This window comes from Cervus canadensis, chromosome 29 (genome assembly GCF_019320065.1).
Source record: "Cervus canadensis isolate Bull #8, Minnesota chromosome 29, ASM1932006v1, whole genome shotgun sequence".
Classification (NCBI taxonomy): Eukaryota; Metazoa; Chordata; class Mammalia; order Artiodactyla; family Cervidae; genus Cervus; species Cervus canadensis.
This window is the reverse complement of record NC_057414.1, coordinates 36,839,252-36,854,942: the sequence shown is the minus strand read 5'-3', so window position 1 is coordinate 36,854,942 and position 15,691 is coordinate 36,839,252. Positions and strand designations below refer to the sequence as shown.

The 15,691-nt window shown below is 43.0% G+C and overlaps 1 pseudogene across 1 annotated transcript; it reads left to right on the top strand.

The window, feature by feature from the left end:
• Positions 1-6,656: 6,656 nt before the first annotated feature.
• Positions 6,657-15,448, top strand: LOC122431200 (annotated as a pseudogene). The gene is made up of 9 exons (XR_006266462.1): positions 6,657-6,757; positions 7,857-8,007; positions 8,988-9,105; positions 9,203-9,321; positions 10,512-10,705; positions 11,630-11,746; positions 13,277-13,406; positions 13,494-13,592; positions 15,299-15,448. The product of XR_006266462.1 is annotated as a pregnancy-associated glycoprotein 1-like (transcript).
• The last annotated feature ends 243 nt before the right edge of the window (positions 15,449-15,691 follow it).

The following is a 15,691-nucleotide window of genomic DNA, read 5'->3' as shown; positions in this document are numbered from 1 at the left end:
TCAAGCCAAACAAAAGAGGAGGAGAAAGGGAAACTACATGAAAAAGAATTTAGAATTATGATAATAAAACTGATCCAAAATCTTGAAAAAAAAAAAAAAAAGAGTTACAGATAAATAACCTGGAGACAAGGATTGAGAAGACAATGTTTCACAAGGACCTAGAAGAAATAAAAAAGAGTCAATTAAAAATAAATAATGCAATAAATGAGATAAAAAACACTCTGGAGGGAACCAACAGTAGAATAACAGAGGCAGAAGATAGGATAAGTGAGTTAGAAGATAAAATGGTGGAAATAAATGAAGCAGAGAGGAAAAAAGAAAAAAAAGAAATCAAAAGAAATGAGGACAACCTCAGGGAACTCTGGGACAATGTGAAACGCCCCATATTCGAATCATAGGAGTCCCAGAAGAAGAAGACAAAAAGACAGGCCATGAGAAAATGCTAGAGGAGATAATAGCTGAAAATTTCCCCAAAATGGGGAAGGAAATAGTGACACAAGTCAAAGACACCCAGAGAGTCCCAAACAGGATAAACCCAAGACAAAACACCCCAAAACACATATTAATCAAATTAACAAAGATCAAACACAAAGAACAAATATGAAAAGCAGCAAGGGAGAAACAACAAATAACACACAAGGGGATTCCCATAAGGATAACAGCTGATCTTTCAATAGAAACTCTTCAGGCCAGAAAGGAATGGCAGGGCATACTTAAAGGAATGAAGAGAATAACCTACAACCCAGATTACTGTACCCAGCAAGGATCTCATTCAGATATGAAGGAGAATTCAAAAGCTTTACAGACAAGCAAAAGCTGAGAGAATTCAGCACCACCAAACCAGCTCTTCAAAAAATGCTAAAGGATCTTCTCTAGACAGGAAACACAGAAAGGTTGTATGAACGTGAACCCAAAACAACAAAGCAAATGGCAACGGGACCATTCTTATCAACAATTACCTTAAATGTAAATGGGTTGAATGCCCCAACCAAAAGACAAAGATTGGCTGAATGGATACAAAAGCAGGACCGTTATACATGCTGTCTACAGGAGACCCACCTGAAAACAAGGGACGCATACAGACTGAAAGTGAAGGGCTAGAAAAAAATATTTCACACAAACAGAGACGAAAAGAAAGTAGGAGTCACAATACTAATATCAGGTAAAATTGACTTTAAAATAAAGGCTGTAGAAAGAGACAAAGAAGGACACTACCTAATGATCAAAGGATCAATCCAAGAAGAAGATATAACAGTTATAAATATATGTGCACCCAACATAGGAACACCACAATATGTAAGGCAAATGCTAATGAGAATGAAAGCAGAAATTAACAATAATACAATAATATTGGGAGACTTTAATACCCCACTCACACCTATGGATAGATCAACTAAACAGAAAATTAACAAGGAAACACAAACTTTAAATGACACAATGGTCCAGCTAGAATTAATTGATAATTATAGGACATTTCACCCCAAAACTATCAATTTCCCCTTTTTCTCAAGTGCACACAGAACCTTCTCCAGAATAGGTCACATCCTGGGCCATAAATATAGCCTTGGTAAATTCAAAAAAATTGAAACCATTCCAGTCATCTTTTCTGACCACAATGCAGTAAGATTAGACCTCAATTACAGGAAAAAGAATATTAAAAATTGAAATATAGTGAGGCCAAATAACACGCTTCTGAATAACAAACAAATCATAGAAGAAATAAAAATAAATCAAAATATGCATAGATATGAATGAAAAGGAAAACGCAACAACCCAAAACCTATGGGACACTGTAAAAGCAGTGCTAAGGGGAAGGTTCATAGCAATACAGGCTTACCTCAAGAAACAAGAAAAAAGTAAAAAAAAACAAAAAACAAAAAACCTAACTCTCCACCTAAAGCAACTAGAGAAGGAAGAAATGAAGAACCCCAGGGTTTGTAGAAGGAAAGAAAACTTAAAAATTATGGCAGAAATAAATGCAAAAGAAAGAAAAGGGACCATAGCAAAAATCAACAAAGCTAAAAGCTGTTTTTTTGTAAAGGTAAATAAAATTGACAAAGCATTAGCCGGACTCATCAAGAAACAAACGGAGAAGAACCAAATCAACAAAATTAGAAATGAAAATGGAGAGATCACAACAGACAACACTGAAATTCAAAGGATCATAAGAGACTACTACCGGCAGCTGTATGCCAATAAAATGAACAACTTGGAAGAAATGGACAAATTCTTAGAAAACTATAACTTTCCAAACTGGAACGAGGAAGAAATAGAAGATCTTAACAGACCCATCACAGGCATGTAAATCGAAACTGTAATCAGAAATCTTCCAGCAAACAAAAGTCCAGAACCCAATGGCTCCACAGCTGAATTCTACCAAAAATTTAGAGAAGAGTTAACACCTATCTTACTCAAACTCTTCCAGAAAATTGCAGAAGAAGGCAAACTTCCAAAGTCATTCTATGAGGCCACCATCACCCTCATACTAAAGCCTGACAAAGATGCCAAAAAAAAAAAAAAAAAAAACTACAGGCCAATATCACTGATGATCACAGATGCAAAAATCCTTAACAAAATTCTAGCAAACAGAATCCAACAACATATTAAAAAGATCACACATCATGGCCAAGTGGACTTTATCCCAGGAATGCAAGGATTCTTTAATATCCACAAATCAATCAATATAATACACCACATTAACAAACTGAAAGATAAAAACCATGTATTATCTCAATAGATGCAGAAAAAGCCTTTGAAATTTCAACATCCATTTATGATAAATCTCTCTAGAAAGCAGGAATAGAAGGAACATACCTCAACATAATAAAAGCTATATATGACAATCCCACAGCACACATTATCCTCAATGGTGAAAAACTGAAAGCATTTCCCCTAAAGTCGGGAGGAAGACAAGGGTGCCCACACTCACCACTACTATTCAACATAGTTTTAAAAGTGTTGGCCACAGCAATCAGAGCAGAAAAAGAAATAAAAGGAATCCAGATAGGAAAAGAAGAAATAAAACTCTCACTGTTTGCAGACAACATGATCCTCGACATAGAGAACCCTAAAGACTCTACCAGAAAATTAGAGCTAATCAGTGAATATAGTAAAGTTGCAGGATATAAAATTAACACACAGAAATCCCTTGCATTCCTATATACTAACAATGAAAAAACAGAAAGAGAAATTAATGAAACAATACCATTCACCATTGCAACAAAAAGAATAAAATACTTAGGAGTATATCTACCTAAAGAAGCAAAAGACCTATAGATAGAAAACTATAAAACACTGATGAAAGAAATCACAGAAGACACACACAGATGGAGAAATATACCATGTTCATGGATTGGAAGAGTCAAAATTGTGAAAATGACTATACTACTCAAAGCAATCTATAAATTCAGTGCAATCCCTATCAAGGTACCAATGGTATTCTTCACAGAACTAGAACAAATTGTCTCGCAATTTGTATGGAAATACAAAAAACCTCGAATAGCCAAACAATCTTGAGAAAGAAGAATGGAAATGGAGGAATCATCCTGCCTGACTTCAGGCTGTACTAGAAAGCCACAGTCATCAAGACAGTATGGTACTGGCACAAAGACAGAAATATAGATCATTAGAAGAAAATAGAAAGCCCAGAGATAAATCCACGAACTTATGGACACCTTATCTTCGACAAAGGAGGCAGGGATATACAATGGAAAAAAGACAACCTCTTTAACAAGTGGTGCTGGGAAAACTGGTCAACCACTTGTAAAAGAATGAAACTAGAACACTTTCTAACACCATACACAAAAATAAACTCAAAATGGATTAAAGATCTAAATGTAAGACCAGAAACTATAAAACTTCTACAGGGGAACATAGGCAAAACACTCTCCGACAGAAATCACAGCAGGGTCCTCTATGACCCACCTCCCAGAATACTGGAAATAAAAGCAAAAATAAACAAATGGGACCTAATGAAACTTAAAAGCTTTTGCACAACAAAGGAAACGATAAGCAAGGTGAAAAGATAGCCTTCAGAATGGGAGACAATAATAGCAAATGAAGCAAGAGACAAAAGATTAATCTCAAAAATATAGAAGCAACTCCTGTAGCTCAATTCCAGTAAAATAAATGACCCAATCAAAAAATCGCCAAAGAACTAAACAGACATTTGTCCAAAGAAGACATACAGATGGCTAACAAACACATGAAAAGATGCTCAACATCACTCATTATCAGGGAAATGCAAATCAAAACCACAATGAGGTACCATTACACGCCAGTCAGGATGGCTGCTATCCAAAAGTCTAAAAGCAATAAATGCTGGAGAAGGTGTAGAGAAAAGGGATCCCTCTTACACTGTTGATGGGAATGCAAACTAGTACAGCCATTCTGGAGAACAGTGTGGAGATTTCTTAAAAAACTGGAAATAGAACTGCCATATGACCCAGCAATCCCACTCCTATGCATACACACTGAGGAAACCAGATCTGAAAGTGACACATGCACCCCAATGTTCATCGCAGCACTGTTTATAATAGCCAGGACATGGAAGCAACCTGGATGCCCATCAGCAGACAAATGGATAAGGAAGCTATGGTACATATACACTATGGAATATTACTCAGCCATTAAAAAGAATTCATTTAAATGAATTCTAATGAGATGGATGTAACTGGAGCCCATTATACAGAGTGAAGTAAGCCAGAAAGATACAGAACATTACAGCATATTAACACATATATATGGAATTTAGAAAGATGGTAATGATAACCCTATATGCAAAACAGAAAAAGAGACACAGATATATAGAACAGACTTTTGGACTCTGTGGGAGAAGGCGAGGGTGGGATGTTCTGAGAGAATAACATTGAATCAAATATACTATCAAGGGTGAAACAGATCACCAGCCCAGGTGGGATGCATGAGACAAGTGCTCAGGGCTAGTGCCCTGGGAAGACCCAGAGAGATGGGATGTAGAGGGAGGAGGGAGGGGGGATCGGAATGGGGAAGACATGTGAATTCATGGCTGATTCATGTCAATGTATGGCAAAAACCACTACAATATTGTAAAGTAATTAGCCTCCAACTAATAAAAATAAATGGAAAAAAAAATGTGTTCTTCAAGGCCATAGTTCAAAGGGCATGTATGTGTGTCATTTCTCAGTGATGTCATATTTCTCCTGTTGGGATTTAACCACCAAAACAGAATTTAAACAATATGCAAAAATGAGGATTAACACACAGAGCCCCGCCTACATACAGCTGGCAACAGGAGAGGCTCCTGTTGTATTCAAGGGACAGGCCTGGATAGATCTCATGCAGGAATGGGCCCTGGGAGTTCTGGATGAGTCATTAAACAGGGTTGTCTTTACTTTGGCTGCCACAGGTGTTTTGTCTTCTTTGATTGGGAAGACCTTTAAAAAAAATTTTTTTTTGGGTCTTTGCTTTGGCAGACAGAATTTTTCATGGTATAGACCCTATAGGGGAAATTATATCAGAAATATATCTAGATATCTTCAGCAGGTAAATTTGTTGGTTTACATGTCCCCAATGATCTTTCTTTATAAATAGAAAGGAAACAAACATATTCAGTATGCATTTTTCAGTCTTTTTAAATCAACCAACTTGAATTACATTCCCTTCTGTCCCCACTGCACTCCCAAGTGTAGGCTAGAAATAAAAATCTGCGGAGACTGAAGGCTGATTCTTGCATATCGTTGTGGAAATTTCATTCCCACTCTTTTTTTGAGAAAAAAAAATTATTTGCTAAGATTAAAATCAGTAGATTGTACATCAATATCCAACCTTCTCATTCTCTTGAACACATGGCCAACTGGCCTGCTTTCCAGCATGGTTGAAGTAGAGGAAAGGCTGCTCCCAGGGGTCAGAGTCCAGCATGGTCACCTAGTCCTATTATCATTTCTCTTGCCTCCTGGGGCCATGAGTTTGTGAGAACTAGACTGCTGGCTCTCTTAAGATAAAGACAGGTTTTGTCTTGATCAACTTTGACTTTGAAGCCTTTAACCCAGAACCCAGCACACAGTTCTTCCTTGTATGTTTGCTGGGTGATATAAAATATCTTGTGGATGCATATGACATTTTTTACAATACTGAAACCCATGCAATGGAAGTACTGCTCTGCCCTAAATCTTTGATGCAGACTGGCATCACAGGTACCCAGATCTCTGCCATTAGACCCACTACCTATGGCCAGTTGTATGTCCCTGGGCTGTCCCTGAAGTCTTCACTTTGCCATTTGACAACTTATCCTCCTAGCAATCTCCTCTCCAATGAAGACAGCAATGCATATCTCATGAAGTGGCTAGGAAGATGACTTGAAACCATGAATGTAGAGTATGGCCCCTACTTACCATTTTCATGATGTTCTTAGCAGATTTTTCTCCAAGTAAGCAAGGTTCTCCTTCTCCTTAGATGTCCATGCAGATCAGTTAGATTCCCCAGCCAAGCTTCAAGGAACATATTACAGTTCAATTCTCTGTATTCTCAGAAGCTTCAAAGTCCACTCACCAAGGATACTGATGAAGGTAAAGATGTTATCGAAAGCTTTGTGTTTTTATCAGATCTATTAGTGGCATAAAGGGGAAAACTAGGGTAGGTCAGAGCATATATAACTAGGGGCTCCCGGTCACCACTACATGCTATGAACCTGAATTTCCCTGAGTACTTGGAGCCAGGAAAGAAGCATGAAGTGGCTTGTGCTCCTCGGGCTGGTGGTCTTCTCAGAGTGCATAGTCAAGTATGTATGGGGACTGTAAGCTGCATCATCTTCCTTTCTCAGATTTTTCTTTTTACCTGCTTATTCTTCCACCCATCAGATTTATATGGAATGAATATTTCCCTGACAGTCTTGAAATTCAACCCTTACTTATTGATAAGTAGCTTGCTTTAGGAACTGTGGATCCCAAGGGTCTTGGTGTAGATTTGCATGGTTGCACAACTCTTGGGGTCCAGTCATGACTTATTGAAAATGCAACTCCTTACAACTGTTCAGAGCACAGTCTATGCAGATGTAGGTGTGGTCCTGTGGAATGGCACTTTTCTACATTTTATTCAACATGTCCTCTTTGTTCCCTGTCTACTTCAGTGTGTATATGTCTATGTCTGCATTTCTGTATCACTATCATTTACCTCTCCATCTCTGTATCACTATCATTTACCTCTCCATCTCTTTGGAAGTCTCTGTGAGTGTATTTATCTCTGTGTTGTTTTCTTTTAGTTTTTCATTTGACTCATCCTTCCTTCTCGAGGCTCTGAAATTCCCTTAGTTTTTCCCCATCTCCTGGATTCTTCTTTCAACTCCCTCTTCTCTTTCAAATTGGAGAAAGATACACTGTTTGATATACAGTTTTATATCTGACAAGCAGTGTGACCACAGCCAACTCAGTAACCTCTTGCATTTCAAATTTCTCCCTTGTAAAAGAGCATGAGTCCCCCTTCTACCTCCTTCCTTGAGGTTCTATGAGAAGGATACAGTGGGATGGCAACAGCAATGCTAATGGCTGTCATTATCGAGACTTTTATATATCAAGTACCTTATATCCATCACTTCACTTATCCCAAAGATATTCTCTTTGGAGGGTTTGTGTTGCTACATTCCACCATTTTACTGAGGGGGAGACTGAGACACCCCATGGTCATATGGCTTATCCCAGATTGCAGAACAGAACCTGTAATCAAACATATGTCTTTGCCATGGTATATGCATAAAATTCCGATAATAATGTGCCTCATAAAAATGATTACAAACACAGGACAATTACAACGACAGTTTTACCTGAACACTGACAGCTAATTGTAGCTTCGTCTTTGTTTTCTTTGTCAAATGCTCTGTAAAGAATACCTCTAACGAGGGTGAATATCATGAGAAAAACCCGCAGTGAAAAAAACATGATGAACAATTTCCTGAAGGAACATGCTTACAGCCTGTACCTGACTTCTTCTCCTGGCTCAAATATAACTACTTACCCTCTGAGAAACATCCAGGATGTGAGTATTTTGGGAGGATGGTGCTCCACAGCGCCACCTCGTGCTCTAGCCTAGCACTGCGCCTCATCTGGAGATTGCCAGGTGGGATGTTTGGGTTGGGGTTCCTGCAGGAGGCAGAAACACTGGAAAACAGGGACCCCACCCAGAGGAGAACACACTATCATCCTCAACTGTTGGTCTTTGTGACTGGACCCGGCGATTACCAGGTGGCAGGCAAATATCCATTTCTGTGTCAAAGATGCGTCATTAGCTTGAGGAAGATTGTTCCCTCTGAAATAAGTGAGTCAGTCAGTTAGAGATGAAGAGGGAACCGTCACTGATCAATTGGTAGAACCAACGGCAAAGCAATTGTGAATCCCAAGGCAGAGGAATTCAGTTTCCACAGAAACAAGAACCACAGCCGTAAAATGTTACTGAACCCGTATTCCGTGTAAGGCCATAAGTATCTAACACTGTGTTTACTGTTTTTAGATTAGAAAAGGGGCTTATTTTGTCTTCAAAAATGCTCATGCCAGCCTGAGAGATAGGCATATTAGTAAATAGATGTCAAATGAAAGGGTCACCTGTGTGGTGTTGATTAGATGTGGTCTGAGTTTTGAGGGAGTGGCTGAGGTTGATCAAGAAGGACCTCCTGGAGAAGGGAGTGTTAAGGCTGAGTTTTAAAAGACTAAATAGCATCTCAAATGAAGGCACCAGGACTTCCCGGGGTGTCCAGTGATCCTGGAGTTCCACTGGTTATGCCTCTGTGCTTCCAAAGCAGGACGTACCACTTCAACACCTGGTCATAGAGTCAATATCCTGCATACCATGCAGCACAGGAAAAATATATCAAATGCAGGCACCTCTGTGACCAAAGTCAGTGAGCTGCACGGTGGTTAGAAAGTGATCTCAAGAGATATGTGACATCCAGAGGGAGGCATGTGTGTGGGAATAGAGGGTAGCCAGTTCTGCACTAACCCACTCCCTCCTTTTCCCTGTAGATAATATATGTGGGTAACATCACCATTGGAACACCCCCTCAGAAATTCCAGGTTGTCTTTGACACAGGCTCATCTGACCTGTGGGTGCACTCCGTCTTATGCTCCAGGCGACGCTGTTGTGAGTAGACACCCCGTACCTGGCCCATCTTTCCCTTGCCCTGCCACCCTGGTTTGCACCCTTGGCACCTGATGGCACTTATCTCTTGGGTCTGCAGCTTCACAAGGTTTGTTCAGACATCGTGAGTCTTCCACCTTCCGGGCTACCAGAAGGAGATTCGGCATCGTATACGGTCGTGGGAGGATGAATGGAATTGTTGTTCATGACACCGTTCGTGTAAGAGTGTAACAAATGTTGAGTCAGGACTGGCTATGGACTGACCACTGCTTGCAAAACAGATGCAGGACCTTCTGGCAGCACCCTCCTAGCCTAACTCCCATAGATAATTGCCATCTTACCCACAGGATCCTGTCCCTGGGGAGGCAGTGCCTGTGGTGACACAGGAGCACACAGTTTAGCTAACCCAGAGGGTGGCTTGAAATGGGGACTTGCAGCTTCTCTGCCCATGAGCAGTTCAAGGTTCATTTTGCTGGGAGTGAGAAGAGGGGAAAAAAGCACCCACTTTATATTCTCAGACTGTTCCAGGCACTTTCAGGTGATAACTGGTTTAGTCCTGCAACAACCCCACACAGCAGTTACTCTGATTAACTCATGGGACATATGAGGAAACTGAGGTGCAGACAGCAAGGGCCTTGCTGAGGACACATGTGTGGTAAACAGTGGAGCTTGGCTGGCTTTTCAGGACTGAAGTTGCTGTGTGGTGTTTGGGGACAGGATAAAACTGATCTGGGGACCCTCGGGGCAGTCAAGGGCTTCAGGTATCCAGATGGGAAACTGGAGGCCTGAGAAGTTAGGGGGCCTGATAAATGAATTCTCACTTTAGGGTGCCTTTGAGAGTCCAACAAACTTATGGCCTGCCTCCCCCAAAGTACTTGAGTAGTTCCCCCCCCCCCCCACCGCCATACACACTCACACAAAGACACACATATCCCAAAAAGTGAATCCCAGGCAGTAATTTCATAGATCCCTGCAAGCAAGATTGTGTTTTTGGCTTCTGTCTTCCTGGACAGATGCAGAATCCACAGTACCTTACAGAGAATGAAGTCCATTCCTGTCATTAGGTCACAGTGATGCCAAGGAGATAGTTGCCTTGCTCTCGGCTCATTTTGTCCACAAGGGGGCACCAATGGGTCCTAGCCTGACTCTTGGTTGCCCCTCCTGTACAGAAGCCATGAGGCCAATTTGACTCACTCAGGTGGTGTTTTTCAGAGGGGCAGATGTTAAAATTCACAGCCTCTCACAAATGGAACCCAAATTCCCCTCCCAGCTTGGTCTAACCGCCTGAGGTCCACCGAACATACAGGCCAGCCTCAATTCTTCTCTGAGGATCAAATGGCAATGCTCCCCAGCCCAGTCCTAGCCCCACTTCACGTATCTGTAAGTGGGATCACTCTTCTCTCCCACAGATTGGGGACTTAGTAAGTACTAACCAGGCATTTGGTCTAAGCATGGAGCATTCCTGGTTTGAGGGAAAGCCTTTTGATGGCGTCTTGGGTTTGAGCTACCCCAACAAATCTCTCACTGGAGGCATCCCCATCTTTGACAACCTGAAGAATCAAGGTGCCATTTCTGAGCCGGTTTTTGCCTTCTACCTGAGCAAGTAAGTCTGAGATGGACAATCCATTTCTCCAAATGATCTGTAATTTGCTTTCTGTTGTAAGAAATTTGTAGAACACTTGATAAATAAGTATCTTGAGAGATAATATAATCCCAGATAACTATGGCCCCAGGGCCCTACCTGGCTTCAACACTGGCTTTTATAAATAATGTTTTATTGGAACATAAGCCTGCTCCTGGGCTCAAGATCAGTAACTTGATCTAGGGGGATGAGTGAGGAGGAAGACTAATGGAAGGCAACAGGAATCAAGTTGGAATGAAAGGCATTAGGATTTGCTTATGAATTTGATAAGGAAGGAGAAGGATGGTGGGTATCTTTCCTTCCTCATTAGCACTTCACTGTGAGCCCAGGACCAGCTACCCAATTTGCAAGAACCAGTGAAAAATGAAAGTGTGGGACAGAAAACAAAAGTGTGGGACCCCTTTTTCATGAAATATTAGCCATTTCAAGACAGGGAGAGCAGAGGTGGGGTCCCTTCTGAGTGTGGGGCCCTTTGGACAATAGAGGTCACAGGCCAGTGGAGCCAACTCTGGGTGACCTGATCCTACACCCTTAGCACTCCCAGGCCTTGATTTTCCTGAAAAATGACAAAGTGGACAGGGGAAAGCAAAATTGCTTTAATACCCTGTCCTCTGAGGGTGTCTGAGCACTCAGATCACAGGAGGTCCAGGGCATCTTCCGAAGATATAGTGGGTGGAGCCCAGCCAGGTGACTCAGCTTTCACCTTCTCTATGCCACTCATTAGCCAGTACCTGATCTCAGTCTGGTTCTCAATTGCTCTTAGACTCGATTTCTGCATCTGTAGATGGGGATCTTGTTGGGTCTTGATGGGTGGAGAAGCAAAGCTCTCAGACAGTGCTGTTTTTACCGACTTCCAAGGATCCCCCTACTGTCTTCTCTCTACAGAAGCAAGCTGGAGGGCAGTGTGGTGCTGTTTGGTGGGGTGGATAAATCCTACTACCAGGGAGCACTCAACTGGGTACCAGTGACCCAAGCGGGCTACTGGCATGTCCACATGGACCGGTAAGCCTCTCCCTCTGAGGGTCAGCCCAAAAAATGCTCCCACTACTGTACCTGGACACAGGCAGACACACAGAAATGCATTCTCAGACAAATAGACACAGAAACATATACACCACCCACAATGACACAGATAGACCCAGAGACACATGGAAACACAGAAGCAGACACATATAAACATACACAGAGACACATATAAACATGCAAAACTTGCATAACTAATCAGAGACACAGAAGCACACACAGAGACACATACAAACACACAAGCACATAGATACACAAAAAGCCCATGGGTTCATAATCCCCAGGCCCCCTGACCAGGGCTCTGACCATGGTCCTCACAGGGTCCAGAGAGGTCTGTGCAGCTGGGAGAGCCTTGCACCTGCTACCCTGTGAGGTGGGGAGCACGGTCAGAGGACTCTGCAGTGTGGTGAGCAGGATCAGGGAGGATTTCACCAGCCTGGACAGAGAGATAAGATAACCAACTGTCCAGGGCTACCTGGGACCAAGGAAGTTCTCAGTACAGATAAATGTCAATTTAAAAACAGGGCAAGTCCTGAGCAAATGGGGACAATTGGTCTCCTTATGAGAAGCTACCCAGCAGTGGAGAAAGGTTGGCTGCAGTCTTAAGACGTGAAAGCAACTAATGAAGAAGACACCCCACATCCCTGGGCACAGAGTGGGGCAGGGGCTAAAACTGAGAGAATCAGAAAGGTGGGATCCAGGAGTGACCTGAGGACAAGAGGCAATAACTGAAAGGATTCTGTGTGATACCCTCAGACAAAAGCTGACCTGTCCTTTGGAGTTTCCGTGGGCTAGTCATGTATTACCTGGCCAGGGTCTAAGGGTCTGAGCTGGTTGTAGGAGTAGTGATGGGAGACACCCTCTTCCAGAGGAGCCTCTGTCTCCCCCTTCCTTCTATGAGAATCTGCTGCCCTTGCAAATCTCCATCTTCACTCTGTGTTTGACCCATTATTTGTTCCCCACCAGATACAGCTCTCTGGATGTTTCTCATTATTTTCACAGTCTTCATTCACTCATTGGACAGATACACATTGGGCATCCACTGTGTGCCAGGCACTTTAGGGAAGCAATGAGAATAAAACTCGCCCTCACATCTAAGAAGGCAGATGCACAGAAATGACACACACACTTAGTGAATTGACTTTGGTACATGCTAGACGTGAGGAAGGGTCTACAGAGAGTGACCAAGAGAGGAGACTGATAAACACCGGGGGAAAGTCTTCCTTGAAAGCAATACAACTAAGCTGGAATCTGGAAGATGAGAAGAAATTTGCTAGTCAAAGGGGAGGGGACTCTTCTAGGAAGGAAAAGCAGCTTGTGTCAAGCTACAAAAGATCCTGGTGTATTCAAGTACTGAATTCAAGGATGTGAAGGGAGGTGCCGTGTCGAGAGCAGATGAAGAGGGTCAGGGCAAGAGACACAGGGCTGTTTAGGAGACAGTCAGGAAGGGGGCAGCTCTGGGGAGACTCAGAGTGACCTTGATGCTCACTTTGTTCCACTGTCTCTCAGCGTCTCCATTAACAGCCGGGTTATTGCTTGTAATGGCGGCTGTGAGGCCTTTGTGGACACTGGGACATCACTGATCCTTGGCCCAAGAAGACTGATCAATAACATCCTGAGGCTCATCGGCGTCACCGAGGTGAATGGTCATGCCCCAGGGTCACTCCCAATCTCCACACACATCAAGGATCTCCAGGGCCAACTTCTCTCCCTCTCTCTCTAATAGCGCTGTGTGTCATGTGCTACGGTCAACACCCTGCCCTCTGTTGACTTCACCATCAACGGCATCAACTACCCAGTGCCAGCTCAAGCCTACGCCATCAAGGTGAGGGGACAATACTGAGGGTTGGTTCTCAAACTGGAGCTTGCAGGAACCCTTGGGCTGCTGCTGGGAGGAGGGCGCCCTCTGCAGGCCATGTCACACCATTGCAGATGCTCTGAGCCTTGTGGCTGGGCCAGTGCTTCCCAAAGAACCAACTACTTGAGAGTAAAGGGCCGTCTGGGACACTGATCACCCTGAAATAAATATGGAGACGCCACACCATGCTGGCATGGTGGGAGTCACAAGGCGAGGGGAACACTGAGGCCCTCAGTCCTCAGAGAGCTTCAGTTCAATCTGAACCCTTAGGTGCATGAACATGAAAGTCAGCCCTAGCAGTCCCTGAAATAGCCCATGTTACAAGGTGAATGGCTGGGGACAATCCCAGTGTGATGTCCCATCATAAATTAACAGTCTCCCTTCCCTTCTCAAAGTTTTCCTGCTTTGGATGATAAATTACATGGTCACCCTAGATCTTGGCTACTTCTTCCCCTTGCTCTGACCAGGTGCTCCCTTTGTGAATTGGGTACCCAACCTCTACTCGGATTGGGGATGTTGGATACTAAGGTGAATAAAAGGCACACAGTGACTGCTCACCCCGGCACAGGGTGGAGGCTTCATGTCAGCTCCCTGTGGGAGTACATAGCAGGCTGATGGGCTCAAAGAAGGCTTTGAGAAAGGGAGGGAATTTCAGGAATTCTAAAACCACAAACTCATGGAGCCATATGGAGGGTTGCTTGGTTCTAGGCAACACTGCACTGGATTCCATGCAAATGGCATCCCAAGGTGCTCTACACTGGGGCACTGGGGACTTACTAGGGGTGATGAGGGATACGGACTGACTGGTGGGAATGGGGAACCAGAGTACGTTACCCAGCAAATCCTGGAGTGGCCAAAGAGGGTGAGTGTGGGCCGAAGGAGGCTTCCCAGAGTTGCTGAGTTAAGTTTTCAAGAACTTGTTGTGGGCACCGCTGTATTTAAGATGGATAACCAACAATGAGCTACTGTGTAGCACAGGGAACTCCACTCAGTTATATGACAACCTGGATGGGAGGGGTATCTTTGGGACCAGGATACGTAGCTACATACAATTGAGTCTGTTTAGTGTCCACCTGAAACCCAGAATATTGTTAATCAGCTATAATCCAATAAAAAATAGTTTTTTAATACAGAGGGATTGTGGGGATTCTGGGGATGCCAAAGGAAGACCTGCATTCTCAGTAGAGAAAACAAGGAGAAGGAGTTAGAAGGAAAGAAACAGGGAGTGAGGAGAACCAGGGGACACTCTTGTTCTTTTCTCAAAATTGTATTGAAGTGTGGCTGATCTTCAGTGTCACTTCAAGTTCGGCTGCACAGCAATGTGACTCAGTTACACACATAAAAAGTATATATTCTTTTTCTTATTCTTTTTTCTGTGGTTTATCACTGGATATTGAATATAGTTCTTTACTCTCTACAGTAGGACTTTGTTGTTTATCATTCCACTGTTTCCCCAACTCTCAGTCCTCCACTCACCACACCCTTCCTCATGGCAGCCACATGTGTGGGCCCTTTTTGGTTTTGGATGAACTCTCACATCCCCTGCTGCTCATAAAACCATTTGATACTTACCAAAAGAGGGAAATAAAACCAAGAACGGTGCTGGTCTGGATAATGGGGGGAATCACATGTAAGGGCTCAGTCTGACTGGTGTGTGTCTCTGACTCCCCCAGGATTCTAGTGGCAACTGCTATATCGGCATTAGAGAGAACCCAGTGAATAGATCTACAGAGAACTGGATCCTGGGTGACGTCTTCCTGAGGCAATATTTCTCGGTCTTTGATCGAGGAAATGACAGGATTGGCCTGGCACAGGCAGTGTAACCTCTTGGAGTGATTCAGGAATCAGTAAGACCACTCCTAACACACACTCACTCACACTTAGGGCACTCCTTCCCAGGATGCTGATAAACTGTATTTTGTGGTCTGCACACCCTATTCTCAATAAAGTATAAAGGGTTTCACTCGTAACGATGCTGAAATAAATGGGTGCCTCTGTTTGTGTCTGGGAGGGAACGATCTAGAACCAAATCTGAATCATTATTGAGAGGAGCCCAACTCCAACTG